Raw genomic sequence first — 18,272 nt, 5'->3', positions numbered from 1 at the left:
ACTGCTGGACCCATACAGCACACACATCTCATTCCCATTCTGCTATAGGACATAGAGCAACATTTCACAATTTCTACGTGACGGAATTTGGATACAGGTTCAGAAAACACCACATAAGCCTTCACAAGCCTTCAGAGGTGCATGAGACTTGAAAATATCAGCATTTTCATGTACCAGTTATAATATTCTTTTCCTGCAATAATACAAGACTTCAAGATATGTGAAGTTTCAATAGTCACTGTACATCTTAGAATGACGTAAATCAAAAAACATTTCAGATTATCATCCCATCCACCAGTAAAATATATTCTAATTCATATCCCATCCACACGTGATATAAAGCTTAGCATTCTTGACCATAAGACATTTATAGACCTCCTAGGGTTGAACACACCGTTTGAAATCCTGACTGCAGCAATCAGATCACAGTCAACACAGCTACTCATCCTAAACTAAACGTAGGTCACTAAAAAAGTTAACTGGCTTAAGCTAAGGTATATACACATATAAATACAAATAAACTATACATTACATTGTTTTTTATTATACTTTGTCGCTGTCTCCTGCTCTAGCAAGGTAGCGCTCTAGCGAGGTAGTGCTCTAGCAAGGTAGCACTCTGTGAGGTAGCGCAAGGAAACAGACGAAAAAAGGGCCCAACCGTCCCACATACACATGTATATACACAAGCGCCCATAGGTGCACATATACATACCTATACATTTCAATGTATACATACATATACATATATACACATGTACATATTAATACTTGCTGCCTTCGTCAATTCCTGTCGCCAACCTGCCAAACATGAAATGGCACCCCCCTCCCCCAACCCACATGCAAGGTAGCACTAGGAAAAGACAACAAAGGCCAAATTCACATTCAGTCTCCATCAGTCATGTGTAATACACCAAAACGACAATTCCCAATCCACATCCAGGCCCCACAAAACTTTCCACGGTTTACCCCAGACACTTCACATGCCCTGGTTCAATCCAGTGACAGCACATTGACCCAGGTATACCACATCGTTCCAATTCACTCTCTTCCTAGCACACCTTTTACCCTCCTCTATGCTCAGGCCCTGATCGCTCAAAATCTTTTTCACTCCATCCTTCCACCTCCAATTTGATCTCCCACTTCACCTTGTTCCCTTCACCTCTGACACATATATCCTCTTTGTCAATCTTTCCTTACTCATTCTCTCCATGTGACCAAACCATTTCAATACACCCTCTACTGCTCTCTCAACCACATTCGTTTTTACCAAACACTCTCTAACCCTTTCATTACTTACTCGATCAAACCACCTCACACCATATACTGTCCTCAAACATCTCATTTCCAACACATCCAACCTCCTCCACACAACCCTATCTATAGCCCAAGCCTCGCAACAACATAAAATTGTTGGAACCACTATTCCTTCAAACATACCCAGTTTTGCTTTCTGTGATAATCTTCTCGCCTCCCACACATTCTTCAACTCTTCCAGAACCTTCGCCCCCTCCCCCACCCTGTGACTCACTTTCACTTCCATGGTTCCATCCGCTGCTCAATCCATTCCCAGATATAAAAAAAAAAACTTCACTTTTTTCAGTTTTACTCCATTCAACTTACCTCCCAAATGACTTGTCCCTCAACCCTACTGAACCTAATAACCTTGTCCTCATTCACACTTACTCTCAGCTTTCTTCTTATATGCACTTTACCAAACTCAAGTAACCAACTTCTGCAGTTTCTCATCCGAATCAGCCACCAGTGCTTTACCATCAGCGAACTACAGCTGAATCAATTCCCAAGCCCTTTCATCCACAACAGACTATATACTTGCCCTTCTCTCCAAAACTCTTGCATTCACTTCCCTAAAAACCCCAGCCATAAACAAATTAAAAAACCATGGAGACATCAACCACCCCTGCCACAAACCAACATTCACTGGAAACTTATCACTTTCCTCTCTTCCCACTCGTACACATGCCTTACATCCTCGATAAAAACTTTTCAATGCTTCTAGCAGCTTACCTCCCACACCATATACTCTCAATATCTTCCACATAGAAATCTCTATCAACTCTATTATATGCCTTCTCCAGAAAAACAAATACTACATACAAATTCATCTGTTTTTCCAAGTACTTCTCACATACATTCTTCAAAGCAAACACCTGATCCACACATCCTCCACCACTTCTGAAACCACACTGCTCTTTCCTAGCCTGATGCTCTGTACATGCCTTGACACTCTCAATCAATACCCTCCCATATAATTTCCAAGAAATACTCAACAAACTTATACCTCTGAAATTTGAACACTTACATTTATCCCCCCCCCTTTTTTTTTCCCAAAGGAAGGAACAGAGAAGGGGGCTCGATGAGGATGTTTCCTCAGAGGCCCAGTCCTCTGTTCTTAACGCTACCTCACTGACGCAGGAAAGGGCGTATAGTATGAAAGAAAGAAAGAATATATATATATATATATATATATATATATATATATATATATATATATATATATACACATGTATATACATACCTACACAGCTTTCCATGGTTTACCCCAGACGCTTCACATGCCCTGATTCAATCCACTGACAGCACGTCAACCCCGGTATACCACATCGATCCAATTCACTCTATTCCTTGCCCTCCTTTCATCCTCCTGCATGTTCAGGTACCAATCACACAAAATCTTTTTCACCCCATCTTTCCACCTCCAATTTGGTCTCCCACTTCTCCTCGTTCCCTCCACCTCCGACAGATATATCCTCTTGGTCAATCTTTCCTCACTCATTCTTTCCATGTGCCCAAACCATTTCAAAACACCCTCTTCTGCTCTCTCAACCACGCTCTTTTTATTTCCACACATCTCTCTTACCCTTACGTTACTTACTCGATCAAACCACCTCACACCATACATTGTCCTCAAACATCTCATTTCCAGCACATCCATCCTCCTGTGCACAACTCTATCCATAGCCCACGCCTCGCAACCATACAACACTGTTGGAACCATTATTCCTTCAAACATACCCATTTTTGCTTTACGAGATAATGTTCTCGACTTCCACACATTCTTCAAGGCTCCCAGAATTTTCGCCCCCTCCCCCACCCTATGATCCACTTCTGCTTCCATGGTTCCAGCCACTGCCAGATCCACTCACAGATATCTAAAACACTTTACTTCCTCCAGTTTTTCTATATTCAAACTTACCTCCCAATTGACTTGACCCTCAACCCTACTGTACCTAATAACCTTGCTCTTATTCACATTTACTCTTAACTTTCTTCTTTCACACACTTTACCAAACTCAGTCACCAGCTTCTGCAGTTTCTCACATGAATCAGCCACCAGCGCTGTATCATCAGTGAACAACAACTGACTCACTTCCCAAGCTCTCTCATCCACAACAGACTTCATACTTGCCCCTCTTTCCAAAACTCTTGCATTCACCTCCCTAACAACCCCATCCATAAACAAATTAAACAACCATAGAGACATCACACACCCCTGCCGCAAACCTACATTCACTGAGAACCAATCACTTTCCTCTCTTCCTACACGTACACATGCCTTACATCCTCGATAAAAACTTTTCACTGCTTCTAACAACTTGCCTCCCACACCATTTATTCTTAATACCTTCCACAGAGCATCTCTATCAACTCTATCATATGCCTTCTCCAGATCCATAAATGCTACATACAAATCCATTTGCTTTTCTAAGTATTTCTCACATACATTCTTCAAAGCAAACACCTGATCCACACATCCTCTACCACTTCTGAAACCACACTGCTCTTCCCCAATCTGATGTTCTGTACATGCCTTCACCCTCTCAATCAATACCCTCCCATATAATTTACCAGGAATACTCAACAAACTTATACCTCTGTAATTTGAGCACTCACTCTTATCCCCCTTTGCCTTTGTACAATGGCACTATGCACGCATTCCGCCAATCCTCAGGCACCTCACCATGAGTCATACATACATTAAATAACCTTACCAACCAGTCAACAATACAGTCACCCCTTTTTTAATAAATTCCACTGCAATAACATCCAAACCTGCTGCCTTACCGGTTTTCATCTTCCGCAAAGCTTTTACTACCTCTTCTCTGTTTACCAAATCATTTTCCCTAACCCTCTCACTTTTAACATCACCTCGACCAAAACACCCTATATCTGCCAGTCTATCACCAAACACATTCAACAAACTTTCAAAATACTCACTCCATCTCCTTCTCACATTACCACTACTTGTTATCACCTCCCCATATATATTATCCCTGGGGATAGGTGAGAAAGAATACTTCCCACGTATTCCCTGCGTGTCGTAGAAGGCGACTAAAAGGGATGGGAGTGGGGGGCCGGAAACCCTCCCCTCCTTGTATTTTAACTTTCTAAAAGGGGAAACAGGAGAAGGAGTCATGCGAGGAGTGCTCATCCTCCTCAAAGGCTCAGATTGGGGTGTCTAAATGTGTGTGGATGTAACCAAGATGAGAAAAAAGGAGAGATAGGTAGTATGTTTGAGGAAAGAAACCTGGATGTTTTGGCTCTGAGTGAAACAAAGCTCGAGGGTAAAGGGGAAGAGTGGTTTTGGAATGTCTTGGGAGTAAAGTCAGGGGTTAGTGAGAGGACAAGAGCAAGGGAAGGAATAGCACTACTCCTGAATCAGGAGATGTGGGAGTATGTGATAGAGTGTAAGAACGTAAATTCTAGATTGATATGGGTAAAACTGAAAGTTGATGGAGAGAGATGGGTGATTATTGGTGCATATGCACCTGGGCATGAGAAGAAAGATCATGAGAGGCAAGTGTTTTGGGAGCAGCTGAATGAGTGTGTTAGTGGTTTTGATGCACGAGACCGGGTTATGGTGATGGGTGATTTGAATGCAAAGGTGAGTAATGTGGCAGTTGAGGGAATAATCGTATACATGGAGTGTTCAGTGTTGTAAATGGAAATGGTGAAGAGCTTGTAGATTTATGTGCTGAAAAAGGACTGGTGATTGGTAATACATGGTTTAAAAAGCGAGATATACATAAGTATATGTATGTAAGTAGGAGAGATGGCCAGAGAGCGTTACTGGATTATGTGTTAATTGATAGACGCACGAACGAGAGACTTTTGGATGTTAATGTGCTGAGAGGTGCAACTGGAGGGATGTCTGATCATTATCTTGTGGAGGCGAAGGTGAAGATTTGTGGGGATTTTCAGAAAAGAAGAGAGATTGTTGGGGTGAAGAGAGTGGTGAGAGTAAGTGAGCTTGGGAAGGAGACTTGTGTGAGGAAGTATCAGGAGAGACTGAGTACAGAATGGAAAAAGGTGAGAACAAAGGAGGTAAGGGGAGTGGGGGAGGAATGGGATGTATTTAGGGAAGCAGTGATGGCTTGCGCAAAAGATGCTTGTGGCATGAGAAACGTGGGAGGTGGGTTGATTAGAAAAGGTAGTGAGTGGTGGGATGAAGAAGTAAGATTATTAGTGAAAGAGAAGAGAGAGGCATTTGGATGATTTTTGCAGGGAAAAATGCAAATGAGTGGGAGAGGTATAAAAGAAAGAGGCAGGAAGTCAAGAGAAAGGTGCAAGAGGTGAAAAAGAGGGCAAATGAGAGTTGGGGTGAGAGAGTATCATTAAATTTCAGGGAGTATAAAAAGATGTTTTGGAAGGAGGTAAATAAAGTGCGTAAGACAAGGGAGCAAATGGGACATTCAGTGAAGGGGGCTAATGGGGAGGTGATAACAAGTAGTGGTGATGTGAGAAGATGGAGTGAGTATTTTGAAAGTTTGTTGAATGTGTTTGATGATAGAGTGGCAGATATAGGATGTTTTGGTCGAGGTGGTGTGCAAAGTGAGAGGGTTAGGGAAAATGATTTGGTAAATAGAGAAGAGGTAGTAAAATCTTTACGGAAGATGAAAGCCGGCAAGGCAGCAGGTTTGGATGGTATTGCAGTGGAATTTATTAAAAAAAGGGGGTGACTGTATTGTTGACTGGTTGATAAGGTTATCTAATGTATGTATGATTCATGGTGAGGTGCCTGAGGATTGGCGGAAAAGACAACAAAGGCCCCATTCGTTCACACTCAGTCTCTAGCTGTCATGCAATAATGCCCGAAACCACAGCTCCCTTTCCACATCCAGGCCCCACACAACTTTCCATGGTTTACCCCAGACACTTCACATGCCCTGATTCAATCCACTGACAGCACATCAACCCCGGTATACCACATCGATCTAATTCACTCTATTCCTTGACCTCCTTTCACCCTCCTGCATGTTCAGGCCCCGATCACACAAAATCTTTTTCACTCCATCTTTCCACCTCCAATTTGGTCTCCCACTTCTCCTCGTTCCCTCCACCTCCGACACATATATCCTCTTGGTCAATCTTACCTCACTCATTCTCTCCATGTGCCCAAACCATTTCAAAACACCCTCTTCTGCTCTCTCAACCATGCTCTATTTATTTCCACACATCTCTCTTACCCTTACGTTACTTACTCGATCAAACCATCTCACACCACACATTGTCCTCAAACATCTCATTTCCAGCACATCCACCCTCCTGCGCACAACCCTATCCATAGCCCATGCCTCGCAACCATACAACATTGTTGGAACCACTATTCCTTCAAACATACCCATTTTTGCTTTCCGAGATAATGTTCTCGACTTCAACACATTCTTCAAGGCTCCCACGATTTTCGCCTCCTCCCCCACCCTATGATTCACTTCCGCTTCCATGGTTCCATCCACTGCCAGATCCACTCCCAGATATCTAAAACACTTTACTTCCTCCAGTTTCTCTCCATTCAAACTTACCTCCCAATTGACTTGACCCTCAACCATACTGTACCTAATAACCTTGCTCTTACTCACATTTACTCTTAACTTTCTTCTTTCACACACTTTACAAAACTCAGTCACCAGCTTCTGCAGTTTCTCACATGAATCAGCCACCAGTGCTGTATCATCAGGGAACAACAACTGACTCATTTCCCAAGCTCTCTCATCCCCAACAGACTTCATACTTGCCCCTCTTTCCAAAACTCTTACATTCACCTCCCTAACAACCCCATCCATAAACAAATTAAACAACCATGGAGACATCACACACCCCTGCCACAAACCTACATTCACTGAGAACCAATCACTTTCCTCTCTTCCTAAACGTACACATGCCTTACATCCTCGATAAAAACTTTTCACTGCTTCTAACAACTTGCCTCCCACACCATATATTCTTAATACCTTCCACAGAGCATCTCTATCAACTCTATCATATGCCTTCTCCAGATCCATAAATGCTACATACAATTCCATTTGCTTTTCTAAGTATTTCTCACATACATTCTTCAAAGCAAACACCTGATCCACACATCCTCTACCACTTCTGAAAACACACTGCTCTTCCCCAATCTGATGCTCTGTACATGCCTTCACCCTCTCAATCAATACCCTCCCATATAATTTCCCAAGAATACTCAACAAACTTATACCTCTGTAATGTGAGCACTTACTCTTATCCCCTTTGCCTTTGTACAATGGGACTATGCATGCATATAAAGGAGGTAAATAAAGTGCGTAAGACAAGGGAGCAAATGGGAACTTCAGTGAAGGGCGCAAATGGGGAGGTGATAACAAGTAGTGGTGATGTGAGAAGGAGATGGAGTGAGTATTTTGAAGGTTTGTTGAATGTGTTTGATGATAGAGTGGCAGATATAGAGTGTTTTGGTCGAGGTGGTGTGCAAAGTGAGAGGGTTAGGGAAAATGATTTGGTAAACAGAGAAGAGGTAGTGAAAGCTTTGCGGAAGATGAAAGCCGGCAAGGCAGCAGGTTTGGATGGTATTGCAGTGGAATTTATTAAAAAAGGGGGTGACTGTATTGTTGACTGGTTGGTAAGGTTATTTAATGTATGTATGACTCATGGTGAGGTGCCTGAGGATTGGCGGAATGCGTGCATAGTGCCATTGTACAAAGGCAAAGGGGATAAGAGTGAGTGCTCAAACTACAGAGGTAAAAGTTTGTTGAGTATTCCTGGTAAATTATATGGGAGGGTATTGATTGAGAGGGTGAAGGCATGTACAGAGCATCAGATTGGGGAAGAGCAGTGTGTTTTCAGAAGTGGTAGAGGATGTGTGGATCAGGTGTTTGCTTTGAAGAATGTATGTGAGAAATACTTAGAAAAGCAAATGGAATTGTATGTAGCATTTATGGATCTGGAGAAGGCATATGATAGAGTTGATAGAGATGCTCTGTGGAAGGTATTAAGAATATATGGTGTGGGAGGCAAGTTGTTAGAAGCAGTGAAAAGTTTTTATCGAGGATGTAAGGCATGTGTACGTGTAGGAAGAGAGGAAAGTGATTGGTTCTCAGTGAATGTAGGTTTGCGGCAGGGGTGTGTGATGTCTCCATGGTTGTTTAATTTGTTTATGGATGGGGTTGTTAGGGAGGTAAATGCAAGAGTTTTGGAAAGAGGGGCAAGTATGAAGTCTGTTGGGGATGAGAGAGCTTGGGAAGTGAGTCAGTTGTTGTTCGCTGATGATACAGCGCTGGTGGCTGATTCATGTGAGAAACTGCAGAAGCTGGTGACTGAGTTTGGAAAAGTGTGTGGAAGAAGAAAGTTAAGAGTAAATGTGAATAAGAGCAAGGTTATTAGGTACAGTAGGGTTGAGGGTCAAGTCAATTGGGAGGTAAGTTTGAATGGAGAAAAACTGGAGGAAGTGAAGTGTTTTAGATATCTGGGAGTGGATCTGGCAGCGGATGGAACCATGGAAGCAGAAGTGGATCATAGGGTGGGGGAGGGGGCGAAAATCCTGGGGGCCTTGAAGAATGTGTGGAAGTCGAGAACATTATCTCGGAAAGCAAAAATGGGTATGTTTGAAGGAATAGTGGTTCCAACAATGTTGTATGGTTGTGAGGCGTGGGCTATGGATAGAGTTGTGCGCAGGAGGATGGATGTGCTGGAAATGAGATGTTTGAGGACAATGTGTGGTGTGAGGTGGTTTGATCGAGTAAGTAACGTAAGGGTAAGAGAGATGTGTGGAAATAAAAAGAGCGTGGTTGAGAGAGCAGAAGAGGGTGCTTTGAAATGGTTTGGTCACATGGAGAGAATGAGTGAGGAAAGATTGACCAAGAGGATATATGTGTCGGAGGTGGAGGGAACGAGGAGAAGAGGGAGACCAAATTGGAGGTGGAAAGATGGAGTGAAAACGATTTTGTGTAATCGGGGCCTGAACATGCAGGAGGGTGAAAGGAGGGCAAAGAATAGAGTGAATTGGAGCGATGTGGTATACCGGGATTGACGTGCTGTCAGTGGATTGAATCAAGGCATGTGTATGGGGGTGGGTTGGGCCATTTCTTTCGTCTGTTTCCTTGCGCTACCTCGCAAACGCGGGAGACAGCGACAAAGCAAAAAAAAAAATATATATATATATATATATATATATATATATATATATATATATATATATATATATATATATATATATATACCGTTTGCCAAAACTTTCAACCAGCTCTCCATCCACTCTTTCACATGCATTCGCTCCACTATAGAAGGGTTTCACATCATCCAATATCTGTACCTCAACCCCATATATCCTTTACCTATCCTGTTTAGAACTCCACTTGACTCTGTCATATGCTTTCTCCAGATCCATAAAAGCTGCATTTAACTCCTTACCTTTTGATAGATATTTTTCCATGCTCATTTTCACTTCAAAAATCTGATCCACACATACCCTATCATTCCTAAAAACCCTTTTGCTTCTCAATTATTCTGCATTCAGTCACTTCCATCAGTCTATCAATCAACATTCTTGCATACACTTTTCCTAATAAACTTAACAGACTTATTCCCCTACAATTGCTACATACTTCCTTCACACCTTTTCCTTTGAATCGATGAACAAAATTACCTTTCACTTTATCCTCAGGCACAGCCTTCTGTTTCCATGCTAAATTACATATCAGACGCATCCACTCTACCACACTTTCTCCTCCATACTTCAGCATTTCAGCCATAATCTCATCCACTCTAGGTGCATTTCCTACCTTCAGCCTCATTATTGCTATGGGTGGGCCCTTGCACTTCCATCCTCCCTACCCAAGCATGTAACAACCATATTTCTCTCATTCTTAAAGCTGTTTACATAGTCATTCAAATTTCTCCAGAAACACTTTATTTCATCCTAACCTTGAACAGTCTTCATATTCAGAGGTGCACATACACACACATCCATATTTCACAATTCCAATCTTTTTCTTAACCCACACTATTCTTGATCCATTCCATCATTTCTCTATAACACCCTCCAACACTCTCGCTGATAGCAGAACTGCACATCCAAATTTCCCTCTTCCCAATCATTTTCATTCATTCCCATCCATTAGACTCTTACCTCCATGCCCTCCCATAACTTGCATTAATCATTTCCATATTACCCCACACTCCCTGCCCAAGAATATGGGTTTCCCAAATCCCCAGTGCATTCAAAATACAACTTTCAAACTTATCTATAAAATCCCACCTTTTACTCTCAACAGTCATCTCCATCACATGCAGAACCATCACTTTCAATTGCTTGTCTCTTTTTACTCCTTGGCATAGCTGGTAGACTCCAATACTGCTTCTTGGCCTTTTGTGCCTCACCCTTGACAGGCCAATGGCAGAGGTGCAACTCCAGTGCAGTGTTTCCTAAGGTAGCAAGGCTCGAAAATTGTCAAAAAACTAAATATTCCCAGCACACCTCAGGTGTATGTATTCAAACTGACTGCTCTGATGGAGTTGAGCAATGCCCCCTTCCAAGTTCTACCCCTAAGGAGTGTATTAACGAGGTTATTACAAGGAGGCAGTGTGAGACTTAACTATTCTAGAAAAGTAAAGTATCCCCTTGAGGTACTGAAACTTAAAAATTTTCCCCAAATTGAGCTCATTCACAGTAACAGCACCTTCAAACCTCATTGGTTATGATACTGCCACTGTTTTTTTTTTTTGACAAATGCTTTTTTTTATAACATCATGGTTTTCATTCATAAATTACAGTGCTGTGCATTTTTTTCATAACTTTGAAAATTCCTCAATCTGATGCTCTGTACATGCCTTCACCCTCTCAATCAATATCCTCCCATATAATTTACCAGGAATACTCAACAAACTTATACCTCTGTAATCTGAGCACTCACTCTTATCCCCTTTGCCTTTGTACAATGGCACTATGCATGCATTCCGCCAATCCTCAGGCACCTCACCATGAGTCATACATACATTAAATAACCTTACCAACCAGTCAACAATACAGTCACCCCCTTTTTTAATAAATTCCACTGCATGTACAGAGCATCAGATTGGGGAAGAGCAGTGTAGTTTCAGAAGTGGTAGAGGATGTGTGGATCAGGTGTTTGCTTTGAAGAATGTATGTGAGAAATACTTAGAAAAGCAAATGGATTTGTATGGAGCATTTATGGATCTGGAGAAGGCATATGATAGAGTTGATAGAGATGCTCTGTGGAAGGCATTAAGAATATATGGTGTGGGAGGCAAGTTGTTAGAAGCAGTGAAAAGTTTTAATCGAGGATGTAAGGCATGTGTACGTGTAGGAAGAGAGGAAAGTGATTGGTTCTCAGTGAATGTAGGTTTGCGGCAGGGGTGTGTGATGTCTCCATGGTTGTTTAATTTGTTAATGGATGGGGTGGTTTGGGAGGTGAATGCAAGAGTTTTGGAAAGAGGGGCAAGTATGAAGTCTGTTGGGGATGAGAGAGCTTGGGAAGTGAGTCAGTTGTTGTTCACTGATGATACAGCGCTGGTGGCTGATTCATGTGAGAAACTGCAGAAGCTGGTGACTGAGTTTGGTAAAGTGTGTGAAAGAAGAAAGTTAAGAGTAAATGTGAATAAGAGCAAGGTTATTAGGTACAGTAGGGTTGAGGGTCAAGTCAATTGGGAGGTGAGTTTGAATGGAGAAAAACTGGAGGAAGTGAAGTGTTTTAGATATCTGGGAGTGGATCTGGCAGCGGATGGAACCATGGAAGCGGAAGTGGATCATAGGGTGGGGGAGGGGGCGAAAATTCTGGGAGCCTTGAAGAATGTGTGGAAGTCAAGAACATTATCTCAGAAAGCAAAAATGGGTATGTTTGAAGGAATGGTGGTTCCAACAATGTTGTATGGTTGCGAGGCGTGGGCTATGGATAGCGTTGTGCGCAGGAGGATAGATGTGCTGGAAATGAGATGTTTGAGGTCAATGTGTGGTGTGAGGTGGTTTGATTGAGTAAGTAACGTAAGGGTAAGAGAGATGTGTGGAAATAAAAAGAGCGTGGTTGAGAGAGCAGAAGAGGGTGTTTTGAAATGGTTCGGGCACATGGAGAGAATGAGTGAGGAAAGATTGACCAAGAGAATATATGTGTCGAAGGTGGAGGGAACGAGGAGAAGAGGGAGACCAAATTGGAGGTGGAAAGATGGCGTGAAAAAGATTTTGTGTGATCGGGGCCTGAACATGCAGGAGGGTGAAAGGAGGGCAAGGAATAGAGTGAACTGGAGCGATGTGGTATACCGGGGTTGACGTGCTGTCAGTGGATTGAATCAAGGCATGTGAAGCGTCTGGGGTAAACCATGGAAAGCTGTGTAGGTATGTGTATTTGCGTGTGTGGACGTATGTATATACATGTGTGTGGGGGTGGGTTGGGCCATTTCTTTCGTCTGTTTCCTTGTGCTACCTCGCAAACGCGGGAGACGGCGACAAAAAAAAAAAAAAAAAAAAAAAAAAAAAAAAAAAAAAAAAAATTCCTCAAACAAAACTTCATAACTTGGGGTCTACTTCAATGTTTTACGTTTTTCACTACTTTAGATTCAACTGTTATTACTTCATACATATTTTATTTCTATCATATCTTTTACAATTTTTATAAATCATTATAATTTACCAGGAATACTCAACAAACTTATACCTCTGTAATTTGAGCACTCACTCTTATCCCCTTTGCCTTTGTACAATGGCACTACGCACGCATTCCGCCAATCCTCAGGCACCTCACCATGAGTCATACATACATTAAATAACCTTACCAACCAGTCAACAATACAGTCACCCCCTTTCTTAATAAATTCCACTGCAATACCATCCAAACCTGCTGCCTTGCCGGCTTTCATCTTCCGCAAAGCTTTTACTACCTCTTCTCTTGATTGAGAGGGTGAAGGCATGTACAGAGCATCAGATTGGGGAAGAGCAGTGCGGTTTCAGAAGTGGTAGAGGATGTGTGGATCAGGTGTTTGCTTTGAAGAATGTATGTGAGAAATACTTAGAAAAGAAAATGGATTTGTATGTAGCATTTATGGATCTGGAGAAGGCATATGATAGAGTTGATAGAGATGCTCTGTGGAAGGTATTAAGAATATATGGTGTGGGAGGCAAGTTGTTAGAAGCAGTGAAAAGTTTTTATCGAGGATGTAAGGCATGTGTACGTGTAGGAAGAGAGGAAAGTGATTGGTTCTCAGTGAATGTAGGTTTGCGGCAGGGGTGTGTGATGTCTCCATGGTTGTTTAATTTGTTTATGGATGGGGTTGTAAGGGAGGTAAATGCAAGAGTCCTGGAAAGAGGGGCAAGTATGAAGTCTGTTGGGGATGAGAGAGCTTGGGAAGTGAGTCAGTTGTTGTTCGCTGATGATACAGCGCTGGTGGCTGATTCATGTGAGAAACTGCAGAAGCTGGTGACTGAGTTTGGTAAAGTGTGTGGAAGAAGAAAGTTGAGAGTAAATGTGAATAAGAGCAAGGTTATTAGGTACAGTAGGGGTGAGGGTCACGTCAATTGGGAGGTGAGTTTGAATGGAGAAAAACTGGAGGAAGTGAAGTGTTTTAGATATCTGGGAGTGGATCTGTCAGCGGATGGAACCATGGAAGCGGAAGTGGATCATAGGGTGGGGGAGGGGGCGAAAATTTTGGGAGCCTTGAAAAATGTGTGGAAGTCGAGAACATTATCTCGGAAAGCAAAAATGGGTATGTTTGAGGGAATAGTGGTTCCAACAATGTTGTATGGTTGCGAGGCGTGGGCTATGGATAGAGATGTGCGCAGGAGGATGGATGTGCTGGAAATGAGATGTTTGAGGACAATGTGTGGTGTGAGGTGGTTTGATCGAGTAAGTAACGTAAGGGTAAGAGAGATGTGTGGAAGTAAAAAGAGCGTGGTTGAGAGAGCAGAAGAGGGTGTTTTGAAATGGTTTGGGCACATGGAGAGAATGAGTGAGGAGAGATTGACCAAGAGGATATATGTGTCGGAGGTGGAGGGAACGAGGAGAAGAGGGAGACCAAATTGGAGGTGGAAAGATGGAGTGAAAAAGATTTTGTGATCGGGGCCTGAACATGCAGGAGGGTGAAAGGAGGGCAAGAAATAGAGTGAATTGGAGTCATGTGGTATACAGGGGTTGACGTGCTGTCAGTGGATTGAAGCAAGGCATGTGAAGCGTCTGGGGTAAACCATGGAAAGCTGTGTAGGTATGTATATTTGCGTGTGTGGATGTGTGTATGTACATGTGTATGGGGGGGGGGGTTGGGCCATTTCTTTCGTCTGTTTCCTTGCGCTACCTCGCAAACGCGGGAGACAGCGACAAAGTATAAAAAAAAAAAAAAAAAAAATAAATCATTATGTCAATTTTCAACTATTTTTCAAGAATTAATGTTGCTTACCTTCGGGGGCTGTCAGCAAAACACTACATGGTAATGGCTCATAGGCTGCACTTCTAATGATTCACTGCCATAGCAGCAAGGAGAATTTTTTACAATCTTATTTAGTATCTCATTATTTACCATGTTCATTATTTTCTATTTCTAGTGATACAAGAGTACAATACAAAACAAACATTACTTCTTTTCAATTTCTGGTGATACAAGAGACTATCAGTAAATTTTAGGGAGAATAAAAAGATGTTCTGGAAGGAGGTAAATAGGGTGCGTAAGACAAGGGAGCAAATGGGAACTTCAGTGAAGGGCGTAAATGGGGAGGTGATAACAAGTAGCGGTGATGTGAGAAGGAGATGGAATGAGTATTTTGAAGGTTTGTTGAATGTGTCTGATGACAGAGTGGCAGATATAGGGTGTTTTGGTCGAGGTGGTGTGCAAAGTGAGAGGGTTAGGGAAAATGATTTGGTAAACAGAGAAGAGGTAGTAAAAGCTTTGCGGAAGATGAAAGCCGGCAAGGCAGCAGGTTTGGATGGTATTGCAGTGGAATTTATTAAGAAAGGGGGTGACTGTACTGTTGACTGGTTGGTAAGGTTATTTAATGTATGTATGACTCATGGTGAGGTGCCTGAGGATTGGCGGAATGCGTGCATAGTGCCATTGTACAAAGGCAAAGGGGATAAGAGTGAGTGCTCAAATTACAGAGGTATAAGTTTGTTGAGTATTCCTGGTAAATTATATGGGAGGGTATTGATTGAGAGGGTGAAGGCATGTACAGAGCATCAGATTGGGGAAGAGCAGTGCGGTTTCAGAAGTGGTAGAGGATGTGTGGATCAGGTGTTTGCTTTGAAGAATGTATGTGAGAAATACTTAGAAAAGCAAATGGATTTGTATGTAGCATTTATGGATCTGGAGAAGGCATATGATAGAGTTGATAGAGATGCTCTGTGGAAGGTATTAAGAATATATGGTGTGGGAGGCAAGTTGTTAGAAGCAGTGAAAAGTTTTTATCGAGGATGTAAGGCATGTGTACGTGTAGGAAGAGAGGAAAGTGATTGGTTCTCAGTGAATGTAGGTTTGCGGCAGGGGTGTGTGATGTCTCCATGGTTGTTTTAATTTGTTTATGGATGGGGTTGTAAGGGAGGTAAATGCAAGAGTCCTGGAAAGAGGGGCAAGTATGAAGTCTGTTGGGGATGAGAGAGCTTGGGAAGTGAGTCAATTGTTGTTCGCTGATGATACAGCGCTGGTGGCTGATTCATGTGAGAAACTGCAGAAGCTGGTGACTGAGTTTGGTAAAGTGTGTGGAAGAAGAAAGTTGAGAGTAAATGTGAATAAGAGCAAGGTTATTAGGTACAGTAGGGGTGAGGGTCAAGTCAATTGGGAGGTGAGTTTGAATGGAGAAAAACTGGAGGAAGTGAAGTGTTTTAGATATCTGGGAGTGGATCTGTCAGCGGATGGAACCATGGAAGCGGAAGTGGATCATAGGGTGGGGGAGGGGGCGAAAATTTTGGGAGCCTTGAAAAATGTGTGGAAGTCGAGAACATTATCTCGGAAAGCAAAAATGGGTATGTTTGAGGGAATAGTGGTTCCAACAATGCTGTATGGTTGCGAGGCGTGGGCTATGGATAGAGATGTGCGCAGGAGGATGGATGTGCTGGAAATGAGATGTTTGAGGACAATGTGTGGTGTGAGGTGGTTTGATCGAGTAAGTAACGTAAGGGTAAGAGAGATGTGTGGAAATAAAAAGAGCGTGGTTGAGAGAGCAGAAGAGGGTGTTTTGAAATGGTTTGGGCACATGGAGAGAATGAGTGAGGAGAGATTGACCAAGAGGATATACGTGTCGGAGGTGGAGGGAACGAGGAGAAGAGGGAGACCAAATTGGAGGTGGAAAGATGGAGTGAAAAAGATTTTGTGTGATCGGGGCCTGAACATGCAGGAGGGTGAAAGGAGGGCAAGAAATAGAGTGAATTGGAGTCATGTGGTATACAGGGGTTGACGTGCTGTCAGTGGATTGAAGCAAGGCATGTGAAGCGTCTGGGGTAAACCATGGAAAGCTGTGTAGGTATGTATATTTGCGTGTGTGGACGTGTGTATGTACATGTGTATGGGGGGGGGGGTTGGGCCATTTCTTTCGTCTGTTTCCTTGCGCTACCTCGCAAACGCGGGAGACAGCGACAAAGTATAAAAAAAAAAAAAAAAAAAAAAAAAACAAGAGTACACAACAGATTTTACTTCTTTTCAAACACGTTAGTTATGTTCAACCACAAAAATGCAAATCCTAGCCCAGTATAGGAGTTTTGGGTAATACAGTGCACGGTAAATCTTGAACAGACTCAAATTCAGCTCTTCTGTATTCAATACAAATGGGAGCCATTAGTGCAAATCCTTGCAAATGGTGATACATGTTTCCTATCAAAAATTTTTTTCTCTCCTCCAGTAAGCTCTTACCACACAGGCATTGAGTTTATTTTCCAATACTCTAACATTATCAAAAGGAAAATACTTATTGTAACATACCTGGTATCCACAACCACTCCATGATGCGACTGTCAATAACTGTGTGCAGCTTTCTTATAACTCTTCCAAGGCAGTTGATGGAGGGCTTACTTCACAATCTTCCACACCAACGTCACACTAGGATATAAAACCAATTAATCCCCTAAGAAATAAAACCAATTATTCCATAACCTTGACACACTGTATATATTTTATACTGATAAAATGATATGACATAAAATTCAAATGCGCTTGATAAAACACATCATGCATCTCTTTTCATACTGTATCTCCTATAAAGGTAGTAATAATGAATGATCCATTCATAATATTTTAAGTTGAGTTTTTATATCAAACACAAATATAAAAATGAATCAATTAATGGATATACAAATACAGGTATATACATGTGTAGGTGGGTGGGTTGGGCCATTCTTTCATTTGTTTCCTTGTGCTACCTCGCTAACGCAGGAGACAGCAACAAAGTATAATAAATAACAAACACATCCATACGCATTTGCTGATAATCATATGGAAAATGAAACACGACTGGTTCCCAAGTGCACTCTTGTGTAATGATTGTATTGTCAGGGAAGATACAAGAATGAGATAGAAGACATAACAGTCAGCTTATATATAAAACAGAGGCAAAGCTAAGACGCTGTTGGTACATAAGTGTTTCCCATTGGTATTGTTCAGGTCTGGCACCGTGCCTGTCATAAAACCTTATTATGTGGACATGACAGGGATCTGTTTACAAATTTTGTCTATGACAAAACTATCCAGTTTGTAGAGACATTCACTAACAGAAGGTCTATACAAACTGGACAGCTCTGTCATTGGCAAAATTTGTACACAGTTCCCTGTCCTGTCTACATAATAAAATTCAATGAAAGGCATGGTGCCAGATCCAAACAACACCAACCAGAAACACTTGTGTACCAATGGCATCTTAGCTCTGCCTCTATCTTGTATATAAGCTGACTGTTCTAAGTCCTCTATCTTATTCTTGTATCTACCCTGATGACATAATCATTACATGAAAGCGCACTTGGGAACTTATCTTGTTCCAATTTCTTCATGGTTATCAGCAAATACTAGATCACGCACAT

General features: G+C 42.1%; 1 pseudogene; it reads right to left on the bottom strand.

The window, feature by feature from the left end:
- LOC139756519 (uncharacterized) overlaps window positions 1-17,394 on the bottom strand; it is a 37,893-nt pseudogene extending 20,499 nt beyond the window's left edge.
- Between the last annotated feature and the right edge of the window lie 878 nt (window positions 17,395-18,272).

This window comes from Panulirus ornatus, chromosome 22 (assembly GCF_036320965.1).
Source record: "Panulirus ornatus isolate Po-2019 chromosome 22, ASM3632096v1, whole genome shotgun sequence".
In the NCBI taxonomy this organism is placed as follows: Eukaryota; Metazoa; Arthropoda; class Malacostraca; order Decapoda; family Palinuridae; genus Panulirus; species Panulirus ornatus.
This window is presented reverse-complemented; position numbering and strand designations above follow the sequence as displayed.